Genomic DNA, 13,116 nt, shown 5'->3' with positions numbered 1-13,116 from the left:
GTTGGAGATGAAAGCAGAAATAGACAAATGTGAATACATAAATCAAAGAAGCTTCTGCACAACAAAAGAAACACTCATCAAGATGAAGAGGAAACTGACACTATGAGAGAAAATAGATGCAAACTATGTAATTAATAAAGGATTAATGTAGAATCTGTATGAAGAGCTCTGGAAACTCAACAGCAACAAAACAATCCAGGTTAGAAATGGACAAAGGACATGAACAGGCACTTTTAAAAAAATATTTATTTATTTATTTTATTGTGAAGTCTGATCTTTATAGAGGAGGAGAGACAGAGAGGAAGATCTTCCGTCCAATGATTCACTCCCCAAGAGACTGCAACGCCTGGAGCTGCGCCAAACCGAAGCCAGGAGCCCAGAGTCTCTTTCGGGTCTCCCATGCGGGTACAGGGTCCCAAAGGCTTTGGGCCATTCTTGACTGCTTTCCTAGGCCGCAAGCAGGGAGCTGGGTGGAATGCAGGGCTGCCGGGATTAGAACCAACACCCATATTGGGATCCTGGCAAGTACAAGGTGAGGAATTTAGCTGCTAGGCCACCATGCTGGGCCCTGACAGGCAGTTTTTTTAAAGATGAAATTCTGAAACGTGATGGAAATAAGAAATGCTCAATATCACTAGCCATCAGAAAAATATAAGTAAAAGCCACAATGGGGTTTCACCTCCATCCCGATTAGAATGGCTGTCTTGCGGAAATCAGGAGACGATACATGCTCGCGGGAATGTGGGGTAAGAGATGTCCCTCTCCACTGTTGGTGGGAATGTAAATTATTGCAGCTAGTATGGAAGACAGTAAGGAGAGTCCTCAGAGATTATTTTTAAGAATTTATTTACATTTAAAAGGCAGATTTACAAAGAGGTGAGGGAGAGAGGAGTAGAGAGTAAGTGCGTGAGAGAGAGAGGAGAGGGAAAGATCTTCCATTTGCTGACTCCCCAAATGGCTGCAACATTGAAGCTGAATTGATCTGAAGCCGGGGCCAGGAGCCTCCTCTGTGTCTCCCACAGGAATACAAGGGCCCAAGGACTTGAGCCATCTTCTGCTGCTTTCACATGGAGTGAGCAGGGAGCAGTATCAGAAGTAGAGCAGCCCGGACTAGACCCAGCACTTTAAAGAGATGCTGGTGCTGCAGGTGGAGGATTAGCCTGTTGAGCTATCACACTGGCCCTGAGTCCTCAGAGATTTAAAAATAGGTCTACTATGTTACCTAGCCATTCCACTCCTGGACATTTATCCAAGTGAGATGAAATCAGTATGTAACTTACTTATATGTATCCCTGTGTTTCTAGCAACTGAGTTCATGATAGCTAAGCAAATCAACCCAGATGTCCATCAACTGATGACTAAAGAAAGAAAATGCGGTACACACACACATACCCATGGAGTAGTACTTGGCCATCCAAAGGAATAAAATTCCATGTTTGGCTACAAAATGGATATAACTGGAAGCCATTACACTTAGTGAAATAAGATAGTCTTCAAAAGACATTTTCTCTGGTTTGTAGTTCCTGATACACAGGGTTCAAAAAGAATATAATCTGTATTAACAAAATTGGCATTTTGATATGTGAGTAGTTTTTACAGCCTTTGTTAGTTCTCTTAAAGAACAGTTTGTTTTTGTACTTTTTAATTAACGTCAAGTGAACTTAGAGTAAGTCATTGTGAAAACTGGAAAACAAGAAAGCAGAGAGAGGGCGGTGTGTGGAGTAGCACTGTGCTGCTAAATCTGTGTTGTGAAATGCCTGAGGTCTGTTTAGAGCCACGGTGAATCCTGTGTACTTCTGATCAGAAAATCAGCAAACAGCCTTTAATTCATTGTGGCCGCATAAACATGTATTTCTGTTCCTTTTTTTGTAGGTCTCAACCCAAAACGTGAGTCCACTTTGGGGAGTGTAATGTCAGCAGGGACATCTTTTGTTTACTTGAGAAAATGATCAAAATCATACATAGTTTGGCTTGCTTTGTTTTCAGGCCATGAGTGTTGTATATGAGTATTTTCCAAGGACACTTTGTTGCTTTTCCTTTTTCTAAGCTTGTTCATCTTTGATGTTTTGCAGTGCCTAATTATAGTTTGTGTGTGTATGTGTGTGTGTGTGTGTGTGTGTGTGCCCTGTTGGTTTTCTCTGAGTCTCGTCCACCTGTGGTTTGGTGCTATTGTTTAATTTTATAAAATTCTCAGCTATTGTTCCTTTACTTGAGGTTTTTCTTTTGTTCATTTACTTATTTTTCTACTTACATTCCCTTAAGCTATATTTATATTTTTTATATCCATATCTCAGTTCTTAGATTTTTTCCTTTTTTTTAACTTAGAAATTTGTGCTATCTTTAGTTGTTTCTGTCTTCAGCTCTTTCTGATATACTGATGACCTCATGGAAAACATTATTCCTTTATGGTATAGCGCTTGTTATTGCCAATGTTGGATCTTTGTCAGTTTCTGTCTTTTTCTCCCATTGCCCCGTGTTCTTGCATGTTGTGCCCTTTTTTGTGTGTCAGAGCCCTTCTTAACATATTTGTGTTAATTATTTTAATTTCCAGTATGGTTAATTCCACAATATTTGCTATATCTGAACTATTTTTTAAATTAATTAAAATAGTTAATTAATTTACTTGATTAATTAATGGTTGCAGGTTGATCAGGGTAGGAAGGATCAAGTTTTAGGGAATATTGGGTGGATTCATTGCTTCCGAATTTGCTGTTTCTTCTTGAGGAACCGCCACCGCACATCAACCCAGAGTCTCAATGTGTACCCATTCCGAGGGTTCTGTCCAAGTGGCCTGGACAGTTCTGAAATGCTGCTGACTTTACCACTCCAAGCATCATGTCATCTCCCCACTCTCCATTGGCTCCATTCACTGAGAGTTTTTGCTGTCATCGTTTGTTTGGGGTAGTTGTCCAATGCTGTTGTTTTTTTGCTACAGCACCGGATGTACTGGCCTATTCTCCTTTTACAACAGGGCCTGTGTCCACTGCTCCACCTTTTTTCATTAAGTAGTGCGTGTTCTTTGAATTATTTCTGTTACTTGCTCTTTCTCTTCAAGCCATGGTGTGTGTGTTTCTTTTTAGCATGCTTTATAATTTTTTAATGGAGACAGTATGTAGTAAAAGAAAATGAGGGAGGCCGATCTTTCGTGTGATGTCTTGGTTTACCTGGTTAGAAGTTAGGCTTTGTTTACTGCTATCTATTGCTGGATGTTAGAGGCTGAAATTTCTGATCTGTCTGTGTCAAATTTCAGCCATTAGACACAACTTTCATACCACAGCTGCAGTTTGTCCATTTTAGCCACTAGTGTACTAGAATCCACTTTGTGTGTCCCAGAAGTTTGCCGAAATACTTTGCAGGATGGTACCGATGCCCTATTCTCTTTATTTGCATTGATATTTTCCATTCATTTGTATGTGAGCTATGTCACTTCAGTGGTTTGCTTGATGGAAAGGGAAGGTGAATATGGATTCTTGGTCTATTTCCTTGGACTCAGAATCCTAATTATTTAAAATTTGTTTTAATAATTTAAGTAACTAAAATCATATTCTAAATTAAGACAACACAGTCACATAGAATAAAGAGTTTAAAAATCTGCTTTTGTTTCATTTTCATTTCTTTCATTATTTGGCTTTTAGCTATGTAAACCTGTATCAGTCAGTTTCTCATGTAGAACCACTGATAGTGACTTGTTTTCTGTCTTTACACACTTTTTCCAGTGCATATTGGATCATGTGTAGTTATAAAAGTTGGCTTTCTTTTGTGATAAGTTGATTTGTACTTCATGTATTATTCTTATAGTTTGCTTTGAATGATCATTAAGCAATATATTTTAAGTCTCTAGTCATAATGAAACAAACACCTTCCCCAAAATAAGCTGACATGAATTTTTATTGAATTCTTTTCTTCAAGATATCTATGTTGGATATCATATGTCTGATATTTGCATAATTGCCTGCTAATCATTTTTTAACTTAATATTTTCTTATTTTTAATTAAAATTTTTGCTGTATCTTTCACTATAGGTATAAAAATTGCTGTAGTCAATTTTAAATCAAAATATTTCAGATTTTTAAGTCCTTATTTTATAAAATAAATTGTGACTCAGAAAACTGTGATCTTCCCAGGTCCCATGCGCAGTAAACAGAGCACAGGGTGTCCAACACCCAGCACAGGGCATGACCGCGCCTTCCTTGCCGCTTGAAAAAAATAGATTACCAACAAATGCCGATAAATCTTTAAGCTGGCCTTAACCAGATCTTATCTAAGTAATGAGTATACAGGAATTTATGTGAAAAATATATCCAGTAACTCTGGGCAAAATGACAGTTAAAAATTCTCATAACATTAATAAGCAAATATACTCCCTAAAGAGCGTGTAGATTTTTTTCCTTTGGAGACTTTGCGTATCCAACCCACTCAAGGTAGTTACAATTAACTTAACTGCACATGTTTTATAAATGCTATTGATATGCTTCTGATTCTGAGTTATTACTTGCTAACATGTCCATCTCCCCTTATGATATTGATTCCCTTAGTTTCCCGAGACTTTGTCTTACTCATGTCTGAACCCCAGCACCTAGGGTAGCATGTAGGTGGTGGAAGCTACTCACCACCAACTTGCCAAAATAATTGGCACTTTGTATTACTGTGCTAGATTCTTCAAAATTGGCCCCTAAGGATAATAAATTAGCTTGTTGTCTCTTCTGCTCTGGTTTATACTCTTCACCTACTGCTCTACCGGTTTAGTTCTCGTGTACAGCACTCATTACTCATTTTCTAGGGACATTTTCTAGGGAACTCTCTTTCCCTGAGGACGCCCATCCTGGACAGTGGATTCTACCTTCCTCTTAGTTCTCATCAGTATGCAGAACTACAAAGAAATAATTCCAGACCTTCCTAGATTCGAGATCCACCTGTTTGTCTTCTTGAGAAATTGACTTGACCAACAATCTGTAAGTTATGACCAAGTCAGCTCATGAACTGTGCTTCTCTCTGCTAATTCCCCCATTAAACCTAGTCCTAAGAATTTTCAGTTTGTATCTCAATAAATGTTGCCCTTTTCTCCACTTTATCAAAGCTGGAAGCCTAGCGTTACCCTGTTACCTCCTGTACAACTATTCAGTCCACTTGCATGTTCCGTATGTTCTGCAAGCTGTATTCTTTAAGTATCTCTCGTAGTTTTCCTTATCTTCTGGATTGTTTGTTATTACTGCCATTGCCCTTCCCAAGCTCCCTCCCTCCTTCCTTAACCGCTGAAATGGCTTCTCTGCTTGTCTCCGTATTTGCTTCTGATTTTGCTCCTGTTCTTGCATTCCATTGTTCACACCGTGAACACAGATTTATATATTATCACCTTGCTCTTTTGCTAGAAAATCTGGTGGCTTCTCATTGTTTTTAGATGAAGGTTTATGTCCTGAAGGCATAACTTAAGGCCCTTCATCATCAGACCTTGCCACTTCCTTGGAGGCCCTCTTCCCACTCCTTACCTCTGCCTGCTCTGCCCTCTGAATTGTACCTAATTGTCCCCCTCTGTGCACACTCGTCCTTCTGCCTCGAGTCTTTCTGTATTTTCCTCTACAGCTCATATCCAGATACACTCAAATGTCCCTTCCGGAAGAAAGTTTACTTTTGGTCCCTGACTGTAGCACCCGCCTGTTACACTACCAGCACTCACGCCTTCCCTTCATGGCTGCAGTGATGGCAGCCATGTCTCCTTCCATGTGTTAGTTTAGGTTTGTCTTTCTTACTTGACCATACCTGCCAGGTGGGCTGCCCACGCCGTGTTGGCTCTTGTTCTCTCGAATCCTCACTTTTTAGGAAAATCTCTGGCGATAGTAGGTACTTAGTAAATAGATCTAGAATGAAACTGTGTCACATAATACAATGTAATTAATGAACAAAAAAGAATAGATCTAGAGTAAAATGTAGAACAAGGAAGACAGTGAGGTTTGTGCTGGGGAGTGGGAATGCCGTGGAGGCGAGTGTGAAACGAGCAAGTGATCTTCGTCTTTGCAGTGTTTAGCTGTGTTCCATCTGGTGTGGCGAAGAGCCTTGTCTCTCTGCAGGTTTGGAGCTGGAGAGAGTTCCTGGTAATGCTGCGTGTGTGGCACATCTGTTTCTTGTCTCGAATTTCTCTTCATGGAGTAGGTTCTTGGCGTGCAAGTACTGCTTTTTTTGTTTTGTTCTGTCTTTTTTTTTTTTTTTTTTTTAGGAAATTGAAAGATGAGTATAAGCATTCTCGTTGATAAAAAAAATTCTCATTGGTTAGGGAAATTTTTCTAGGATGCGAATGCTTTAAAGACCATTTCCATTTTCAAATGAATCATCCGTGACTAAGTCTTTTGCAAGAGACTTGCCAAAAAGTGAATCTCTATTCATTTAAAAATCATAGAAAAAAAATCATCCATTTGTATGAGTAAAATTGCCTGTCATGGTTTGAAAGGATCATTTATGGTTTCTAAACATTCATCTCTCCCAGGTTGGCTTATATATTCTTTTACAAAATGGAAATTTAATTCCATTAGAATGTTCTATTGTCCAATGTATACACCTTGTTAAATTGTATTGTAACATGATTATATTCAGTTGCTCCACTTGCTATGTTAGAAAATGACAAAGTATTTCAAATGGTTTTCATTTTCTCTATAATATGTAGTGGTGACTGTGACTAACACTGCTAGTGATTAACTCAGGAGATAATCACCAGGAACAGCTAGGTTTTGCATTGTTCTAGGACTAGTCAGTTCACCGTAATATAGAAATGAGTAATGAAAAGTTATTATACAATATATTCTCCCAAGAAAATCCTTGCAAGGTGGAAAACCAAAGGATATATTTTAAATGACATTTCTGTATACTTCAATTTTATAAGTTGTAGTATGTTTGTTAAATACATGTCATATAATGGAAATGAATATTACATTGTTTTTGGTAACTGAGGTTCTGTAATTCTAACATCTGAGAATTCAAGTTTATGTATTACCACCCTACTCCCTTGCTTGAAATTATGATAGCTTCTCGTTGCCTTTAGGATAAAGATTAGCATCCTTAAGGAACTCCAAGGGTTTTCATCATCGGACCCTGCCACTTGTTTGTAGGGCTTCATCTCACTCTTTATGTCTGTCTGCTTTGACTTCCATTTCATGGAAAATACTCTGTGTGTAAAAAACTGTGCAGATTTCAAAATTTTCTGTGCCCTAATGTTCCCATCTCTCAGTTTAATTTTGCAGACCTCCTGAAGTTCCTTCCTATGTTTCCGTATGAGATGGTGCTGGTTAGAGGTGGGTGTCAGACTGAGATCTGAGAACATGGAGACCATGTTTCTAAGAAATGATAGTGGAGAGATGCAGGCAGGCCTCAGGGGTTCCTCCAGTGCTTGCCTTATGGGAGGAAGTGCCATCTGTATAAGGCATGTCACCAAAAGGTGGAGGAGTAATTAAGAGGAGGTAGTACATCTGTGTTCCCACTTGAGAAAAGATGGAAGGATCTGTGACTATCCATGAGCACGTAATTAGGGAGGAAACTTAGAGTGAAATGTTGGAAGAACTGCATGTGTTAGGCATTCAAACTGAACTTATTTTTAAATACTACTTTGTGTTTTTTAGACAGGAGCAGTCTGTAGGATTTTAAATGACCTGACTGTGAGCCTAATGACTTTATCGTATTGGTACGATCCTTAAATTAGAATGCATAACCTTCTCCCTGTTTAATCCTCCCTGAAAAAGCATGCGTGTCTGGGGCTACTGTGCCCTTTGCCAGTACAACCAGAGCTAATTTAGAGGCAAACTGGTTTTCCCAGTAATGAAGTCAAGGACTGAAACTGAGAGCTGTCCATTTTATTACGAGGACCACACATACCTTGGAATTAATGCTGTGTTACCTTTCTCCCAGTTTTGCTGTTAGCTTCAAGAAAGAGAGCTGTCAGGGAAAGAAATTATATTTTCAGGTGACAAAACCATGGTACGCTTTGGAATTATCATAAAATTTGTCAAACAATGGCAAGTTTTTTTTTCTTAAGATGTCCTGATACCTCGTTTTAACTCTCAGAAGATGTTGACAATTGTTCTTCCATTTTAATGAAACTGGAGGTATAATGTGATCACAGGATTTCAAAAATGTTTTTGATTGTGAGTTCCTGAGGAACTCAACATGTTCTTTGTATGTGATTTCCTATTTTTGTAACAAAATTGCAAAGTTTTGCATAAGAACAATTGCTTTTAATGATTGTGTAGTTTTGTTTCAGGAAAGAGCAAACGCATAATGAAAAAGCAATTTATAACTAGTGTTTGGTGGGCTAGACTAAATCCAAGGGAATTAACCACAAATCTATCTTGGGTTACATTTCTTCTTAGGAACTGATCTGCAGACTTAGGGGAGGCAGGGGCTGTGACTGCTTTGTTCATCTGTGGTTTTCCATTGTGGGAGTCATACTGTGTTCAATCAATGGACGTTGCTGGAGGATAGAACAAATGAGAGTGGCAGACTCAGAGTATAATTATTTAGTGGGTTGCATATTCATTGAAGATAGTTAATTAGGTGTATTTCTTACATGCTCCCTATCATGTAGAGTGCTAGAAAATACAGGGTTTTGTTAATACCAGGTGAGAAAAGTGAAAGGGTATAAGGATAGAACGTGATTTGCCTTAATGATTACGATTTACTTATTTGACAAGCAGGGTCACAGAGCAGGGAGAGACAGATATTGATTATGTATATGCTGATTCATCTCCCAAAATGGACTGTACAGTCAGAGCTGGGCTAGGAGCTTCATCTAGGCCTCTCGTGTAGGAGGCCCGGAGTTCAAGTCTGCTGACTTCCCTGGTGTGTTAGCAGAGATCTGGATCTGAAGTTGAGAAGCTAGGGCATGAACTGGTACTCGTATGGCATGCTGGCATTACAGGTAGTGGCTTAAGCTGTTTCATCATAATGGTTGCCATAGAAAAATCCATTCCTGTTGACAGCAGATAAAAGTTGATGCAAAGATCCTCAGGGTGATTTGCATTAGAGGACTTTGTGAAATCACATTTGTGAAAAGTTATGTTACATGATAATATATTTTAATGTTCAAGGGAAAATTCTACTAATTCAAGTTGTAAAAAATCCTGCACAACTGTGGCACTGATGAAAGTTATTCTCTTTTTCTACCTCGAGCTTTGATCCTCCTCTGAATCCTGCTCAGCATTTGGCTTCTGCTGTCTCGTGTTGTAACCTGTATCTCTTATGTATCTGGATCTCCATTTTGTTCTCCTTTCACATACACTCTCTTAGTTTGCCATTGAAATGTTAATGGAAAAAGCAGTCACCGTATCATCTTCCCCTCTTTACACCTATAGGTGGGTTAGACTCGTCATCACCTTCCCTTGTGCCACTTGAATGTACGCCAGCAGTTCTGCGGCCTGATTATGATGCTGCTCTGCGCATGTTAGTTGTTGGGTTGTCCATAAATCCTAGTTGCATTTTGAAGGATAATCATTTTAATGTTAACATCCAGCTGCAGTGAATTTAGGCATGCATGTGCTTAAAACGCACAGAAAAATAATGTCTTACTACACTTCTTACCACAATTGGAAAATTTGGATGTGTTTTTAATTTTCCATGACTCTAAAATGGAGTATAAGCCATATTACATTAGACTAAATATTACGTTGGGCCATTGTACAATTCTTGAGAATTATGTTGGAAGTAGAAGTTGCGAGTCCCAGCCTGTGGTAGCAGCAAGGATTGAGTGATGTTGTGAAGAGTGTTGTCATCTTCATCTGTAGGGGGATGACATCAGAGGCCGATTGTCTCCCGACTACAGAGCAAATGCCATTTGCTCTATGCAGTTGTTACTTGCCAAGGTACCTTTACCAATGAACATTCAGTATCTAGTACAAGCCACAGCTCAGGAATGAGTAAATGCCCCTATTACTTAAATGTAGCTCTGGGCCCAGCGTGGTAGCCTAGTAGCTGAAGTCTTTTCTTGCACACACCAAGATCCCTTATTGGCACCGGTTCTTGTCCTGAAAGTCCACTTGCCATCCAGCTCCCTGCTTGTTTCCTGGGAAAGCAGACGGCCCAAAGCCTTGGAACCCTGTCGCTTGGAGACCCGGAGGAAGGTCCTGGCTCCTAGCTCTGAGTCAGATCAGCTCTGGTCATTGTTGCCACTTGGGGAGTGAATCAGTGGATGGAAAATCTCTCTGTCTGCCCTTCTCTCTGTATATGTGACTTTCTAATAAAAATAAATAAATCTTTAAAAAAATTTAGCTGTTAGTTTTTCTTCATTTAAAAAAAGATGTGATCTTTCCAACAACTACACTTAAACACTGATGGCATTCGTACCGCCATGGAATATTATGAAATTACTCTCTTTTTGCTAATATAGCTTTCAAAATATCAGACTGGTGAATTTTATTATTATTTTTTAAAGATTTATCTATTTTTATTGCAAAGTCAGATATACAGAGAGGAGAGACAGAGGAAGATCTTCCATGCTATGGTTCACTCCCCAAGTGACCGCAACGGCCAGAGCTGCACCGACCTGGAGCCAGGAGCCTGAAACCTTCTCCATGTCTCCCATGGGGGTGCAGGGTCCCAAAGTGAATTTTATTTTTTTTTAATAAGCAACATTTAATGCAGCTTTAACTAGCTTAATGGTGACCTGCATTTGGTTGTATGATTATAATGACATGTTTAACTACACATGGAGTACTCATATTTCCCGTTTTTAAAATAGATATCAGTCATTTACCACAGATTCCCTATTGCCTCAAAGAGACATTCTTAGCAACAGTGTTGTCAAGGAAACATAGTGAAAATGTTACATAAAAAATACCCCTTTGGAGAAAATCTTTCAGAAATGGTATTTCAGTCCTCAGATTATATAAAATTCAGTTTATAAGCAATTCAAGTAAATAATTTATGAGCACTTCATGTAATGATGTAGTTCTGGGAATCTGTCAAGTAAAGCTATTTTGAAATTTGAAGATTAAGTGCTTAGAAGCCACTAATATAATGTGAAGATCTAATCATGAGGAGATTTTAAAAAATGATCTGATGTCTGATTCTCAATTAAACACATTAAATGTCAGGGCTGGCTTCAAGATGCAGACATCATGAAGTCTTATAACAACGTTCCTCAGCTTGCATGTTGACACAGAAAGGAGGGCCGTGACGGCAGAACTGTAAAGTCCGTGAGCTTGATGGCAGGTGCGGCTGAAGAAGTGCGACATGGAGACTAGGAGAGTAGCTGACTTCTGCCTGTAGTATCTGCTTGTTAATTGTTTTAAGTTTATTCTTTGTATTGAGTGATGCAATTCGTATTGAGTGTTAAATCTATTGTTTTTATTGGGTGATACAAACGAGTGAAAACTTTGGAGGAAGTAATCCTAGAATATAGTTATATATCACTTACTCTTATTTAAAATGTTTATATTAATCTACACTATATCATGGAATATGTGAATTTGAATGCATTAAAGACATCATTTGATAAATGAAGAAATATGCCAAAGAAAGGTTAAGAATCTTCTATAGACTTAGTTAAAAACTTGGCTTAGCAATAGAACCTCAGTTCCTAGTTCCTAGTTTGGTGCTATTTGCCTGCCATTATTGGCTTAATAGAATTGGGGTTACTGCCCTTATTTTTCTTTCTTTTGTTAAAAAAGAAATAATTATTTAAAAGGCAGAGTTATATATAGATATAAAAAGGGACAAACACACAGCCACACACCCACCACACACACAGAATGAGAGAGAAAGTGACAGAGAAAGTGAGAGAGAGAGAGAGAGAGAGAGAGAGAGAGAGAAAGTGAGACAGCGAGAAAGTGAGCTCTCTCATCCTCTGCTTCACCTCCCAAATGGCTGCAGTGGCTGTGTCAGGATTGGCTGCAGTGGCTGTGTCAGGATCTCGGGAATCTGCCGCCTGGCTGGCAAGTGCACAAGCACTTCAGCTGCCTCCTGCTGCTTTCCCAGGTGTTCCCGGAGGCGGGGCCAGCTGTGGGACAGCCAGGATCCCCAGGCTGTCCATAGGGCCATGCTGTCACAGGGAGTGACTTAACTTGCTGTGCCACAATGGGGAGTAACATTCCTCTCTGATTCTTTCTCAACCATAACACCAGTGATCTTCAACTGAAATGTCTTCTCCACACAACATTTTGGATATTATTTAAATCATTCTTTGTAGGATGGTGAAAAAAAATGGAAGAAATAAAAAATGCTTTTAAAAAATTTTTGGTGTGTTTTAGAGAAATACAGAGGTTTCTTAATAGGATTGGATGACACATGAAATAATGTAGCAAATATCAAGGAACTACTGTGGTCAATATAGATTTTGATAATAAGAATTACAATCAATAAGATTTTCCTTGAGAAAAAGTAAAAGTAAGATAGAAAGAAGCAATTAAAGATTAGGCTTTCTCTTACAGGTTCATATTATAAAGAGGTGTGCAGACAAATCCTGGCTAACATGGTGCTGTTTATGCCTTTTTTTGGGAACACCAGCACTTTGGCATATGTCAGGGAGGTGTAGATAATGCATATCTGTGAGACTAAAGTGTTTACATCTTGTTTTTTCAAGGAAGTTGAAAGGTTGAGTGCTACTTGTTAATGGTTAATGTAGTTAATAATTCTGTGATTTGAAAAGTGTGCATACTTTTTCTCTGGTTGTTTCAAAGATTTTTCTCTTTTATTTTGATTTTCACGTTTATTAGTATATGTACATATGTGATTTTGCTTTTAATAGTCTCTCTGGTTTCACAGTACTTTCAAAATCTATGATGTAATATTTTGTGTTGGTACTAGACATCTCCACTAATATCTTCTGAGATACTGTTTTTTTTTTAAAGATTTATTTTTAAAATTTTTATTGGAAAGTCAGATATATAGAGAGAGTGAAGATAGAGAGAATTTCCTACCTGTTGATTCATTCCCTAAACGGCGGCAATGGCCAGAACTGAGCTGAACTGAAGCCAGGAGCCGGGAGCCTCTCCTGGGTCTCCCATGCCAGTGAGGGTCCCAAGGCTTTGGGGTGTCCTCGACTGCCTTGCCAGGCCACAAGTGGAGAGTTGGATGGGAAGTGGAGCAGCTGGTGTATGAACCCATGCCCATATGGGAGCCTGGTGGATGCAAGGCAAGGAT

Source organism: Ochotona princeps, chromosome 19 (genome assembly GCF_030435755.1).
Source record: "Ochotona princeps isolate mOchPri1 chromosome 19, mOchPri1.hap1, whole genome shotgun sequence".
Lineage (NCBI taxonomy): Eukaryota > Metazoa > Chordata > Mammalia > Lagomorpha > Ochotonidae > Ochotona > Ochotona princeps.
This window is presented reverse-complemented; position numbering follows the sequence as displayed.